The 16,035-nt window shown below is 39.9% G+C and overlaps 1 protein-coding gene across 3 annotated transcripts in view; it reads left to right on the top strand.

Moving 5' to 3' along the window:
* The window catches only part of LOC128703658 (zinc finger protein 271), a 67,109-nt gene that overhangs the window by 47,283 nt on the left and 3,791 nt on the right, over nt 1–16,035 (top strand). Inside the window, exon 4 of one of the 3 annotated variants that reach the window (XR_008409347.2) lies at nt 7,675–8,964. The exons of the other annotated variants lie outside the window; for them this stretch is intronic. The gene's annotated coding sequence lies outside the window, so the exon portion shown is untranslated. Of the gene's footprint in view, nt 1–7,674; nt 8,965–16,035 lie in introns of those variants that run through there. 3 annotated transcript variants of the gene reach the window in all.

Here is a 16,035-nt window from a genome sequence, read left to right on the forward strand (position 1 = left end):
ACTTACTGAATGACTTGACTGACTTGCTGAATCACTTGATTGACTTACTGAATGTCTTGACTGACTTAATGAATCACTTGATTGACTTACTGAATGTCTTGACTGACTTAATGAATCACTTGATTGACTTACTGAATGTCTTGACTGACTTAATGAATCACTTGATTGACTTACTGAATGTCTTGACTGACTTAATGAATCACTTGATTGACTTACTGAATGTCTTGACTGACTTAATGAATCACTTGATTGACTTACTGAATGTCTTGACTGACTTAATGAATCACTTGATTGACTTACTGAATGTCTTGACTGACTTAATGAATCACTTGATTGACTTACTGAATGTCTTGACTGACTTAATGAATCACTTGATTGACTGAATGACAAAGTTAGACACTCCAGTACAACCAACAACTTCAGTACCAGAACCTCTACCATCCACCTCAGCCCAGTAGGACCACAACATAACTCTCCACTCTCTTCACAATCATCCACAAACACCAGCACCCACAATTTAAGGTAAGAAATACTATTATTTCTGTTACATAATACATCACAACAATGAACTACAATATACATATTCACTTTTATTTTTGTAAGATGTGGAGGCCTAAAAAAGAGTTGTTTGGCTTTTTTTGGGCTCTCAGGAACGTAAACCTGTTTTTCCCATAAGTTCTTCAGTTCATCTAACATGGTTTTTTACCTAACACGGTGTTTTCAGGAACGTAACTACCGTGTTAACCCGTAAATGGTCAAACCGCTAGTGCCCCAAACGTATATATACATTTTATTTTTCTTGCCTTCAAATTTGGCATGACTGGCCTGAGATGCCTTGTCAGCATAGAATGGGTCCTAACACTCAGTGTGCATGGTATTAAAAAATCTGGGACCACTTAGTACCTTGTGGGAGCACCAGTTCAAATGAGCGTCAGCTAGAGCAAACACCTGGGATTCACTGATGTCATGTAGTATTAACACTCCCATTTTAAGAGGAAAGTGATTTTTACGCTGAGTTTAGTGGCTTTGAGGTGGATGTGGCCACAAGTGGTCGAGGAAATATAAAAAAAAACTCGATAATAACCCATGTGCAATATTTGTGCAACACCCTTTCAGAATGTCTTATAACCTATGCCCTAAGTAAAGAGAAACAATTCTGGCTGGCTGGCAGGCTGGCTGGCTGCCTGGCTGGCTGCCTGCCTGCCTGGCTGGCTGATTGACTGGCTGATTGACTGGCTGATTGGCTGGCTAGCTGGCTGGCCAGCTGCGTGGTGGCCAGCTGTGTGGCTGGCTGGCAGCTGGCGGCCTGGCTCTATCTCCGTTTGTCTGTATCTATGTCTGTCTGTCTCTATCTTTGTCTCTGTCTATTTCTGTCTTTGTCTCTGTCTTCTCTTTCTATCTGTCTATCTCTGTCTCACGGGTACACGTAAATACAAGTATACATAGTATAAATTACCTAGGATAACCCAAAAAATCAAGACAAAGTGCTATACTCTGCTTGAAGATGTGAGTAAATGTGATGATGCAGTCTTGTGGCTCTCTCTGAGACAGAGAGCTAGATGGATAGACAGAAAGAGAGGGAGCTTGACAGACAGACAAATAGACAGACATGTTTGTGTACCAGCGAAAAGAAAGCCAGGCCCTAATCTTTTCTTATCAAGTCTGATCACTGCATCCTCGTGAATGCTCATCAAATGTCAGCTCTTATCAAATGTTATCTCATCTTATCCATGCTTCAAGGGCAAGGAACTTATTATTTTATTATTATTACGTACTCTTCTCCTCCTCCTCCCTCTCCTCCTCCTCCCTCTCCTCCTCCTCCCTCTCCTCCTCCTCCCTCTCCTCCTCCCTCTCCTCCTCCCTCTCCTCCTCCCCCTCCTCCTCCTCCTCCTCCTCCTCTTCTTCTTCTTTCTCCTCTTTCTCCTCTTTCTCCTCCTCCTCCTCTTTCTCCTTCTCTTTCTCCTCCTCTTTCTCCTCCTCTTTCTCCTCCTCCTTCTCCTCCTCCTTCTCCTCCTCCTCCTCCTCCTCTTTCTCCTCCTCTTTCTCCTCCTCCTCCTCTTTCTCCTCCTCCTCCTCCTCTTTCTCCTCCTCCTCCTCTTTCTCCTCCTCCTCCTCCTCCTCTTTCTCCTCCTCCTCTTTCTCCTCCTCCTCTTTCTCCTCCTCCTCCTCTTTCTCCTCCTCCTCTTTCTCCTCTTCCTCTTTCTCCTCCTCCTCTTTCTCCTCCTCCTCCTCTTTCTCCTCCTCCTCTTTCTCCTCCTCCTCTTTCTCCTCTTTCTCCTCCTCCTTTTCCTCCTCCTCCTTTTCCTTCTTTCCTCCTCCTTTTCCTCCTCCTTTTCCTCCTCCTTTTCCTCCTCCTTTTCCTCCTCCTTTTCCTCCTCCTTTTCCACCTCCTTTTCCTCCTCCTTTTCCTCCTCCTTTTCCTCCTCCTTTTCCACCTCCTTTTCCTCCTCCTCCTCCTCCTTTTCCTCCTCCTTTTCCTCCTCTTCCTCCTCCTTTTCCTCCTCCTTTTCCTCCTCCTTTTCCACCTCCTTTTCCTCCTCCTCCTCCTCCTTTTCCTCCTCCTTTTCCTCCTCCTCTTCCTCCTCCTCCTTTTCCACCTTTTCCACCTTTTCCACCTCCTTTTCCTCCTCCTCCTCCTCCTTTTCCTCCTCCTCCTTTTCCACCTCCTTTTCCACCTCCTTTTCCTCCTCCTCCTTTTCCACCTCCTTTTCCTCCTCCTCCTCCTTTTCCTCCTCCTCTTCCTCCTCCTCCTCCTTTTCCTCCTCCTTTTCCTCCTCCTCCTCTCCAAAACATTGCTGGGACATATAAATGCTTTGTATATATTCCAAGACAATAGTAAATGACCAAGTCAGGTGTAAATGTCCACCTGTCAGTGTGTTTGTGATAATTTCAGTACCTAATACTAGTGTCAGAACAAAGAATGGTTATAAAATGACAAGAACTACTATAAATTGTTTTTATCAGAACATAAAAATTATATAAAATATATGAAAAATAGAAAAAAGGTTTATCAGCAACACTTCTGCAAGTGGCAGGACTCCATGTTGCTGTCACTTGAGCATCCAGTGCCAACTTCTCGGCCTCATATCTCAGTAAGTACTGACCCTAAAAAATATTTTTTATCCTATAACACTTAGAAAAATGTGCTTTTTTTCAATAAAAAAAAAAGATTTTTATTATTCAAAATATTCGGGGCACTGGGGTAGGGAACATATATATACGTTTGGACCGTTTACGGGCTAAATAACTGTCTAGTGTATATTCCCAACCACCTCATAGCCCATGTTGACAATTTGAACTTGAGAATTGGGCCCTTGGTGAGGAACTCTTTCCTTGGTCCTCCTGTGATGAGCTGTTACAATTATTTATGACCTCTGTTTTAACTGCAGCTTCAAATGCAATCCCCTAACCTTGAGTAGGCACTTGTACTCATGGAGAACATGAGGAGTATGCTTCATGGGGCCATTATTGTTAAAGTAGGACCACAGAGCGGCTCCTTGATTTTCAGTGACAGAGGGCAATTGCCCAATGTGTTATCTGTTTTTTGGCAGGATTTTGTTTCCACTTCCTCTGAGTGCAGTTTGGAGAAAAGTACAGAAATTAAGTGGCGGGTACTTTCCAGACCCAGCTCTCTTTCTTAGAGTAGTTGGTGTCAACATTGCAGACCCTGCAGATGTTGCCACAGCAATTGGGAATTATCTGGTCCCTATATCTTGGACTCCATCGATGCCCCTCATATTTTCTTCCAAATTTGGGAGAGAGTTAACACCTTTAGATTTTTCCTCTAGCAGAGAAGAGTTTTATAATGTGCCATTTACACTTCTAGAACTTGAATCGACACTTTCTGCTTGCTGACTGTCAGCAGCTGGATGTGTTGGCATTCATATTTGTATGCTTCAGCATTTATATCTGTCAGCCCTCAATCCTATTACATCTCTTTAATCTCTTTTAGTCACAAGGGGTTCTTCCTTGTCCTTGGAAGATTGCTGTTCTGCCTTTCCATAAGACAGGTACTATGGGCCATGGTGCCTCCCACTGTCAACCCATTGCTCTTACTAGTGCAGTTTGCAAGCTGTTGGAATGTCTAGTAAATTAACATTTAGTGTGTTATTTAGACACCCAATTGTCTTTCCACTTGCCAGTTTGGCTTTCATAGGAATAAGAAATTTCAGAAGTTTGAGCCACCTATTTTCCAGCCTAATAACCACCAGAGTTTTAATAAGCCTAATTTTCCAGTACTTACCCAGGAAGGTTTTAAGTCAGCTGTCACAGGTCCAGGACTAACGGGGACAGGTAGGAAGAGCCCAGTTCCCCAGGGTCAAGGGCCCCAGCCTATGTCAAGTAAGCAGGGGTTTTTCAAACCTTATCACTGTACATACTGCAATAAACAAGGCTACCTGCAGCCATACTGTAGAAAGATGCTTGGAGACCAAGCTGCAGCAGATGCTTCTCCAGTGAGTATACCAATTACACATGCTGTTGCTTGCATTGCAGTCCTGCCCCAAAATACACAAGGAAGACCAGCTGTCTCAGACCCTCAGATGAAGGTCTTTTCAAGTAAGCCTACTGTGGCCTTGCACCAAAATGAAGGTAAGGTGGAAGGTGTAATGTCCTTAAGGGATGGATGTAGTACCTTCTCCTTCCTATGTAGGGGTGTATTACCAGTATCAGAAGGTACTTACACTGGTTTGGATATTAATCTAAGAGGTATTGCAGGATCCACTCTTAGGACCCCAGTTCATAGACTGTGGGTGGAGTCGGAGTATCAGTCTGTGTACCTACCTGCAGGTATTACAGAAGATATACCTTTTGCAGGTGTTGACCTTCTACTAGGCAACAATGTTTTGGAGAATGTTTGGTTTGGAGGGACCCTGCTTTAAAAGGTGTTAAGGTGAAAACTAAAGCTACTGTGACTGAAAATTTTTCAATGTGTACTATGACTAGCCAGGTGAGCAAGGGAAAAACCTTTGTACCTCACCTTGATCTTTCTACTGACTGTGGTGACTTGGGCCTGGGAAGCCTGTTCAGTGAGTCTGACTTGCAGGAGACTCTGGGCAGTGATGAACCTGTCCAGGTTAATACCCTTCAGGGGGCAAGGCAGACCAAAATGCGAATTTAAAGGTGATTTCGTATGAGGGGATAGAGCCGCTCAATGTAAGGTCAATGAGGCCATATAAATGGAGTTGTAAAAGTTACGTGTCGAGCAACTGCTGACATGCGAAGCCCGAGTAAACTCGGTCCTGCCCGTTAACCCTTTGAGGGTTTTCGTCGTACTAGTACGTCTTACGCGTAGGGGTTTTTGACGTACTAGTACTCATAAATTCTAGCGGCCTCAAATCTAGTGGGAGAAAGCTGGTAGGCCTTCATATGAAAGAATGGGTCTATGTGGTCAGTGTGCACAGTCTAAAAAAAATCTGCAGCACACAGTGCATAATGAGAAAAAAAAAACTTTGACCATTTTTTTTGAATAAATCAGCGACTTTGCAGTGTATTTTCGTATGGTATTTATTGTTGTATTCTAGTTTTCTTGGTCTCATTTTATAGAATGGAAGACATATTACAGAAATTGAGATGATTTTGACTGGTTTTACAAAGAAAAGTGCCTTGAAATTGAGCTCAAAGTAGCAGAAATGTTCGATTTTTACCAAACTTCAAAAGTACACAAATCGTGCCAAGCGTGCAATACACGTCAACTGGTGAGTCTAATATTCTTTCACATGTGCACCAATAATATTTATACCATTTTTTACACTAATGCAGTAGTCTGCATAACAGTAAATCTTATATTTTTTGTGAAAATAAAAATTCAAAGTGGAAAGCAAAAGAATATAAGAGGGGCCTTGAGACGTTACTAATGACTAGAGGAAATGTCATTTTAGTGCCAGGAATGTCTTTCTTGTGTATTCTGGACCCTATTCGGAAATTGGCATCTTTTGAAATTTGTGTGAAATTGGCAAAATTGCTAAATTCTGACCACTGTACTGGATAGTTGAATTTCATAAATGAGTGGTTTCTTGCACCCATTCGATAGAAAAAATGGAGTTCTAGCGAAATATTCATGTTTTTTGTCGACTAGTACAGTGAAATTGGCCGAAAATGGGGCTCAAGTGGGCAAAATCGCCGATGCGTAAACATCGCCGAGACCGCTAACTTTGCGAGAGCATAATTCCGTAAGTTTTCTATCAAATTTCAAACTTTTGGTGTCTTTATGATCGGGAAAAGATTCTCTATCTTTTCATAAGAGAAAATAATTTTTTTTTTTTAAATTTGGCCGACCCTGAGAACGAGTTTCGGAGAGGGCCTGTCGACCCTCAAAGGGTTAAGGGTATAACAATTTAAAATGTTGCAAGGTTGCAACTGTTAAAAAAAAAAAAATTAAATTTATTATACAAGTAGATAATATAAAAAACATAAATGGAACTCGTTTCTGATCAATTTGTAAGCATTAAAAAAATAGAAATAGGAACTACTTATCAACAATGACACATTGCAATGGGATACAACTTACAAATGAAATATTCCTGAGTTCCCTGAGAAAGAACAATTATTTTACATCACTGATTTCTGCAATGAAATTTTATGAAACAATTTCTATTGCTCTTGATGCATAGATTTACTTTGCATGTGGCACAGGAAAATGAGGATGTGACATGATTGTTGTTTTTGCTGCAATACTTGCATGTAAGCAAATATCTTCTTCTTGTTCAATTTATGCTTTTTGATGGTAGCATAGCTTCCTTCTCATTTGTTGACACCTCGGTGGCAAGTATTCATCACCACTGTCCACCAATTCCAGGTCATCTGGGTCTTGATCTGAATAATTTTCATCCCAAACACAGACAAATTTTGACTTATCCTTGGAGGACTCACCATAGAACAATTTCTGATTGATCTGGAAGGACAATAAAAACGTTCTGTACACACCCAGATCATTACTGAATTCATATATACACTACCAAATTTTATGGAAATATTTATATACTAAAACTTGAAAACATCACCTAAATGGGCAGGACCGAGTGTACTTGATCCTCTTTTGTTGCACTTTTTTCATTTGCATGGTGCACTCTTATTATGCTTCACAACGTCTTTATATACATGTATATATCAAAATATAGGTAAACTATTCATTTATGCACTAGACACACAAATCAGTACTTACCGACATTGTAGAGGGTGAAATACAAAAGTATGTGACGAGCACTTGACGAAAAAAACGAGTCTGGGCGACAAAAGCTAGAAGTGTTTACATTTTGCTCTCGACCAATGGGAAGCAAGGAGATGCCATCGCCTTTAGCTGGAGCGACTCAGGGAAGGCTTGTGATTGGTCAGAAATAGAGAATGGGAACCCAGATGCGCTGGGGGAGTAGGAGGACACGCACAAAAACCACGCTCTCAGGACCAAGTAAACTCGGTCCTGCCCGGTAAAGGGATTGTTATTAATTAAATCTGGTTTACGGGGGGGGGGATCTCGGTGTTGGCATGGGACTGAATACCCTGGCTCTGACGCAGTTGGTTGAAGTCCAGGGATGTGGTGACTCCGTGAAGGCTATTCAGTTGCCAGTTGCTACAGAGGAAGTGGTTCCCACATTTAACAAATGTTTATTTTACAGAGTATGTGACCAAGCAGTCATGTCAGAGCCATTTGAGAATAAGGTTCTAAATTTTTTACAGATTCCCAATAGAGAATACAGTGGAACCCTGGATATCGGCCTGTGCAGATATCGGCCAAATCGGATTTTGACCATTTTTTGGTCGAAATTCTGTCCTAGATTTCGGCCAGCAACTCTGAAATCGACCGTATTGGACACGTCCGCCCGCCATGCCGCATGCATGAGTCAGTCTGGCTGTGTCTCTGGGTGAGTGAGCAACACTCTGTGCATTCATCCAAATATTTCTTTATAATCTACTGTTTTTTGTGGTTGTTTATTGAGTGCGACTGCAAAATAAGTCTCCATGGGCCCAAAGAAAGTTGCTAGTGCTAGCCCTTTGGTAAAGAAAGTGAGAAACACAATAGAATTCAGTGACAAAACCTCGTCCAACTTCAGGCAAATCTTAGAGGCGCCAAAAACAGACCTCTCTTGACAGTTTTTTTGTGCGGCAAGGGTGCAGTGACTCATGCTGGTCCTAGTACCAGTAAAAAACAAAGAAGGAAAGTAACCCCAGAGAGCTTTGATATCTGAAGTCCTTATGGAGGGGGATTTCCCTTCTAAATAATAACCCCAACTCCCTCTCCCCTCCTCGCCTTCTTCAATAAGCCAACAAGAATCTTCAATAAAGGTGTGTAATGTTCATTTATCATTAAAATTTGTGCTTTATATTTATTTCTCATTGTTTTCTGTATGTAAAACTATAGTTAATCTTTAATCTTTCAACTGTCCAAACGTATATTTATGTTCGCTCGCGTAGCACTCCGAACGTAGATCTATGTTTTTTTTACACTCTTTCTTATGGAAAAAATCAAGGTCAGAGCGCTATGCGCGAAAATGTAGATCTACGTTTGGACAGTTTAAGGGTTAAAAATGTATTTTTTGTTAATATTTTTGGGTGTCTGGAATGAATTAATTGTATTTACATTAATTCTTATGGGAAATATTACTTCGGTTTTCAGCCTTTTCAGATTTAGGCTGACCTTCTGGAACGGATTACGGCCGAAATATGGGGTTCCACTGTTTTTCAGTATTGAGAAGGGAGAGCTGGATAATAAATGTTTACCAGTCACTTATCTTTTTCCCAGGTTACCAGAGTTCCTGCCCCTTCCTAATAATTTTGTGTGTGGGTTTTGAGATTTCTGGTGAAATTTTGTCAGTTAGGCTTTGCACAAGCCAACTAGAAGTCAAATTTTATAAAATATCATGTAGTTTTGAGCTCCACTTTGTGTGATGATGCTCCACTGTGGGAAAAAAAAGGATGGAATGATAATGATTTACTGTGCTTAAATTTGACTAAGGGGAGCGGCACACTTGCGGCCTTTTTTTTTTCTTTTTTTTTTTTCTCTCGTCTGATTTCTTTCAATTTTGGTGTACATTAAGAAGTGTTCACTCTCCTTATTGTGTGTAAGTTTCAGTAATTATTTTTTTATTATCACACTGGGCGATTCCCACCAAGGCAGGGTGGCCTGAAAAAGAAAAACTTTCACCATCATTCACTCAATCACTGTCTTGCCAGAAGGGTACTTTACACTACAGTTTTTAAACTGCAACATTAACACCCCTCCTTCAGAGTGCAGGCACTGTACTTCCCATCTCCAGGACTCAAGTCCGGCCTGCCGGTTTCCCTGATCCCCTTCATAAATGTTACTTTGCTCACACTCCAACAGCACGTCAGGTATTAAAAGCCATTTGTCTCCATTCACTCCTATCAAACACGCTCACGCATGCCTGCTGGAAGTCCAAGCCCCTCGCACACAAAACCTCCTTTACCCCCTCCCTCCAACCTTTTCTAGGCCGACCCCTACCCCGCCTTCCTTCCACTACAGACTGATACACTCTTGAAGTCATTCTGTTTTGCTCCATTCTCTCTACATGTCCGAACCACCTCAACAACCCTTCCTCAGCCCTCTGGACAACAGTTTTGGTAATCCCGCACCTCCTCCTAACTTCCAAACTACGAATTCTCTGCATTATATTCACACCACACATTGCCCTCAGACATGACATTTCCACTGCCTCCAGCCTTCTCCTCGCTGCAACATTCATCACCCATGCTTCACACCCATATAAGAGCATTGGTAAAACTATACTCTCATACATTCCCCTCTTTGCCTCCAAGGACAAAGTTCTTGTCTCCACAGACTCGTAAGTGCACCACTCACCCTTTTCCCCTCATCAATTCTATGATTCACCTATCTTTCATAGACCCATCCACTGACACGTCCACTCCCAAATATCTGAATACATTCACCTCCTCCATACTCTCTCCCTCCAATCTGATATCCAATATTTCATCACCTAATCTTTTTGTTATCCTCATAACCTTACTCTTTCCTGTATTCACTTTTAACTTTCTTCTTTTGCATACCCTACCAAATTCATCCACCAATCTCTGCAACTTCTCTTCAGAATCTCCCAAGAGCACAGTGTCATCAGCAAAGAGCAACTGTGGCAACTCCCACTTTATGTGTGATTCTTTATCTTTTAACTCCACACCTCTTGCCAAGACCCTTGCATTTACTTCTCTTACAACCCCATCTATAAATACATTAAACAACCACGGTGACATCACACATCCTTGTCTAAGGCCTACTTTTACTGGGAAATAATTTCCCTCTTTCCTACATACTCTAACTTGAGCCTCACTATCCTCGTAAAAACTCTTCACTGCTTTAAGTAACCTACCTCCTACACCATACACCTGCAACATCTGCCACATTGCCCCCCTATCCACCCTGTCATATGCCTTTTCCAAATCCATAAATGCCACAAAGACCTCTTTAGCCTTATCTAAATACTGTTCACTTACATGTTTCACTGTAAACACCTGGTCCACACACCCCCTACCTTTCCTAAAGCCTCCTTGTTCATCTGCTATCCTATTCTCCGTCTTACTCTTAACTCTTTCAATAATAACTCTACCATACACTTTACCAGGTATACTCAACAGGAACTATGCATGCTCTCTGCCAATCCCTAGGTACCTTACCCTCTTCCATACATTTATTAAATAATTGCACCAACCACTCCAAAACTATATCCCCACCTGCTTTTAACATTTCTATCTTTATCCCATCAATCCCGGCTGCCTTACCCCCTTTCATTTTACCTACTGCCTCACGAACTTCCCCCACACTCACAACTGGCTCTTCCTCACTCCTACAAGATGTTATTCCTCCTTGCCCTATACACGAAATCACAGCTTCCCTATCTTCATCAACATTTAACAATTCCTCAAAATATTCCCTCCATCTTCCCAATACCTCTAACTCTCCATTTAACCCTTTGAGGGTCGACAGGCCCTCTCCGAAACTCGTTCTCAGGGTCGGCCAAATTTAAAAAAAAAAAAAATTATTTTCTCTTATGAAAAGATAGAGAATCTTTTCCCGATCATAACGACACCAAAAGTTTGAAATTTGATAGAAAACTTACGGAATTATGCTCTCGCAAAGTTAGCGGTCTCGGCGATGTTTACGGATCGGCGATTTTGCCCACTTTGAGCCCCATTTTCGGCCAATTTCACTGTACTAGTCGACAAAAAACATGAATATTTCGCTAGAACTCCATTTTTTCTATCGAATGGGTGCAAGAAACCACCCATTTATAAATTCAACTATCCAGTACAGTGGTCAGAATTTAGCAATTTTGCCAATTTCACACAAATTTCAAAAGATGCCAATTTCGGAATAGGGTCCAGAATAAACAAGAAAGACATTCCTGGCACTAAAATGACATTTCCTCTAGTCATTAGTCACGTCTCAAGGCCCCTCTTATATTCTTTTGCTTTCCACTTTGAATTTTTATTCTCACAAAAAATATAAGATTTACTGTTATGCAGACTACTGCATTAGTGTAAAAAATGGTATAAATATTATTGGTGCACTTGTGAAAGAATATTAGACTCACCAGTTGACGTGTATTGCACGCTTGGCACGATTTGTTTACTTTTGAAGTTTGGTAAAAATCGAACATTTCTGCTACTTTGAGCTCAATTTCAAGGCACCTTTCATTGTAAAACCAGTCAAAATCATCTCAATTTCAGTAATATGTCTTCCATTCTATAAAATGAGACCAAGAAAACTAGAATACAACAATAAATACCATACGAAAATACACTGCAAAGTCGCTGATTTATTAAAAAAAAATGGAAAAAGTTTTTTTTTTCTCATTATGCACTGTGTGCTGCAGGATTTTTTTTAGACTGTGCACACTGACCACATAGACCCATTCTTTCATATGAAGGCCTACCAGCTTTCTCCCACTAGATTTGAGGTCGCTAGAATTTATGAGTACAGGAGGGCCCCGCTTTACGGCGTTCCGCTTTACGGCGTTCCGCTAATACGGACATTTCAAATTATGACCAAAACTCACTATACGGCTCCCCCCACCTGACTTTCTAATACGGTCACCGTGCCCCACCCTGTTTGTTTACATTCTCCATGAGCTCAGTAAGCACTAAGTCTCTCCATTTTGTCTGGAAACTCCAAAATTTCAAATGTTTTTAAAAGTTATTTCATATTTTATATATACTCTGATAATTATACTTATGTATACCTGTACCTAAATAAACTTACATACATCGAGTCATTTAAATGTCGTATATTATGTTAATATACACATTTTCATTAATCCATCCATGATATTTTTTTCAAAATTATATAATAAACACGATGCATAACATATAAATAAGATAAATACACCCCACAGTAGAATAAATAAACAAATGTGAGATGTGAGCAGACGACTTGCACAAGTGGTGATAATAACAATACTGAGTCTCATTAAATGTCGTATATTACGGTAATATACACATTTTCATTAATCCATCCATGATATTTTTTTCAAAATTATATAATAAACACTATACATAACATATAAATAAGATAAATACACCCCACAGTAGAATAAATAAACATAAATGTGATCTCTGGTAGCAGACGACTTCCACAAGTGACGCCATAATAACAATAGTCACGGAGTCTCATTAAATGTCGTATATTACGGTAATATACACATTTTCATTAATCCATCCATGATATTTTTTTCAAAATTATATAATAAACACGATACATAACATAAAAAGATGATAAATACACCCCACAATAGAATAAATAAACATAAATATAAGATGTGGGAGCCACATAACTTGTACAAGTGACGCCAAGAATAACATTTTCTCTAATCTAACATAAGAGTAAATGTGTTACTGGGGGTAACTGTAGAAAATTATTCCTTTCGTATGTATGTAAGTAAATTTATTCAGGTATACACAAATACAGTTACATAGATTATCATACATAACAACATACGTGTAGAGAACCTAGGATAACCCAAAAAAGTCAGTGTGACTTATTTCCATTGCCTTCACTCAGAGCTTCATTTCTTCTCAAAATGATGTTACATGAGAATGGGAGTGTTCTTCTTTATTAATTCTACCGTATCAATGTAGAGACAACCTGTACACAATGTAACTTGTACACAAACCAGACGTGTACACTTCGTTTGTTTACAAAACTTACCTTCCCCTGGTTTGTTTACATAACTGCGCCTGCCCCCTCTCATGTATTCATTCTTTCTCTCTCTCATTTATTCGTTTTATCTCATTTACTTACTCCTGACCCTACATTAAGACTACAAATATTTTAAGGTAAGTAATGAGTGAACTGTATATACATTTTATCGCTCTGGGATGCTTAAATATCATAGAATAGTATGTGTGGGTGGGGTGGCCTGGTGAGGCTATTACAATACATACCACACTTGATTTCTTACAATAAATACTACTTGTCTCACCCTAGATTAAGACTATAAATATTTTAAGGTAAGTAATGAGTGCACTATGTGTGTATTGTACCTTTTTATTGTTTTTTGATGCCTGGTTCTATTGCTAACTTAATATATGTTAGTGTAAACTTGTTATCTAGTGTTTGTATGCATTTATAAGTGGAAAAAAAGGGTGTTCCACTTTACGGCGATTTCCGCTTTACGGCGGTAGCCTGGAACCTAACCCGCCGTATAAGTGGGGCCCTACTGTACTAGTACGTCAAAAACCCCTACGCGTAAGACGTACTAGTACGACGAAAACCCTCAAAGGGTTAATAACTCTCCTCTCTTATTTTTAACTGACAAATCCATTTGTTCTCTAGGCTTCCTTAACTTGTTAATCTCACTCCAAAACTTTTTCTTATTTTCAACAAAATATGTTGATAACATCTCACCCACTCTCTCATTTGCTCTCTTTTTACATTGCTTCACCACTCTCTACACCTCTCTCTTTTTCTCCAAATACTTTTCCCTCCTTGCATCACTTCTACTTTGTAAAAACTTCTGATATGCTAACTTTTTCTCCCTTACTACTCTCTTTACATCATCATTCCACCAATCACTCCTCTTCCCTCCCGCACCCACTTTCCTGTAACCACAAACTTCTGCTGAACACTCTAACATTACATTTTTAAACCTACCCCATACCTCTTCGACCCCATTGCCTATGCTCTCATTAGCCCATCTATCCTCCAATAGCTGTTTATATCTTACCCTAACTGCCTCCTCTTTTAGTTTATAAACTTTCACCTCTCTCTTCCCTGATGCTTCTATTCTCCTTGTATCCCATCTACCTTTACTCTCAGTGTAGCTACAACTAGAAAGTGATCTGATATATCTGTGGCCCCTCTATAAACATGTACATCCTGAAGTCTACTCAACAGTCTTTTATCTACCAATACATAATCCAACAAACTACTGTCATTTCACCCTACATCATATCTTGTATACTTATTTATCCTCTTTTTCTTAAAATATGTATTACCTACAACTAAACCCCTTTCTATACAAAGTTCAATCAAAGGGCTCCCATTATCATTTACACCTGGCACCCCAAACTTACCTACCACACCCTCTCTAAAAGTTTCTCCTACTTTAGCATTCACGTCCCCTACCACAATTACTCTCTCACTTGGTTCAAAGGCTCCTGTACATTCACTTAACATCTCCCAAAATCTCTCTCTCCTCTACATTCCTCTCTTCTCCAGGTGCATACACGCTTGTTATGACCCACTTTTTGCATCCAACCTTTACTTTAATCCACATAATTCTTGAATTTACACATTCATATTCTCTTTTCTCCTTCCATAACTGATCCTTCAACATTACTGCTACCCCTTCCTTTGCTCTAACTCTCTCAGACACTCCAGATTTAATCCCATTTATTTCCCCCCACCGAAACTCCCCTACCCCCTTCAGCTTTGTTTCGCTTAGGGCCAGGACATCCAACTTCTTTTCATTCATAACATCAGCAATCATCTGTTTCTTGTCATCTGCACTACATCCACGCACTTTCAAGCATCCCAGTTTTATAAAGTTTTTCTTCTTCTCTTTTTTAGTAAATGTCTACAGGAGAAGGGGTTACTAGCCCATTGCTCCCAGCATTTTAGTCGCCTCATGCGACACGCATGGCTTACGGAGAAAAGATTCTTTTCCACTTCCCCATGGACAATAGAAGAAATAAAGAAGAACAAGAGCTATTTAGAAAAAGGAGAAAAACCTAGATGTATGTATATATATATATGCATGTGCATGTCTGTGAAGTGTGACCAAAGTGTAAGTAGGAGTAGCAAGATATCCCAGTTATCTAGCGTGTTTATGAGACAGAAAAAGAAACCAGCAATCCTACCATCATGCAAAACAGTTACAGGTTTCTGTTTCACAGTCATCTGGCAGGACGGTAGTACTTCCCTGGGTGGTTGCTGTCTGCCAACCTACTACATATAAGTTTCAGTAATATAGCCCCAAAAATAACCAAAAAAAGATTTACTGAAAATGACATTGGGCACGGGGAACAGCCTAAATGGCACTATGAAAAGTTGTTTGGGACTTGCTGCTGATAAAATAATGCTTATCCAATATTCTAAGGAAGAGGAACCCTGTAAATATCTTATCTTCATTCTACAAAAAAATAAAGTTGGTAAGATTTTGACATTGTGCAAAATATCTGCCCTTTACTCCCACACAAATCCCAAAATATTTGGAATATTTCCAATTTCCTTTTATCAGCTTGTAGAACAATCATTGTTTTATGATTCCTATGCTGTATAGTCCTTGTGGCTTAGCGCTTCTTTTTGATTATAATAATAATAATATGATTCCTATGAAGCTCATTTCATTTAATTCAATATTAAACACTGTATTTCATGAAATAAGTCAATAACTTCTGAGATATTCAGCAAAAATGCACACATACCTCATGACTCATGAAAAAAAAATTGAGAAAAATCACTTTTTTTTTTTTCAGTTTTTCCGTATGAAACTAGTGGGTCTGACCACAACCGCTCTTCACATTATGGCCTATTTTATTCATTCTAGAGTATCTATCGTGTTTCTATGT

Source organism: Cherax quadricarinatus, chromosome 76 (assembly GCF_038502225.1).
Source record: "Cherax quadricarinatus isolate ZL_2023a chromosome 76, ASM3850222v1, whole genome shotgun sequence".
Lineage (NCBI taxonomy): Eukaryota > Metazoa > Arthropoda > Malacostraca > Decapoda > Parastacidae > Cherax > Cherax quadricarinatus.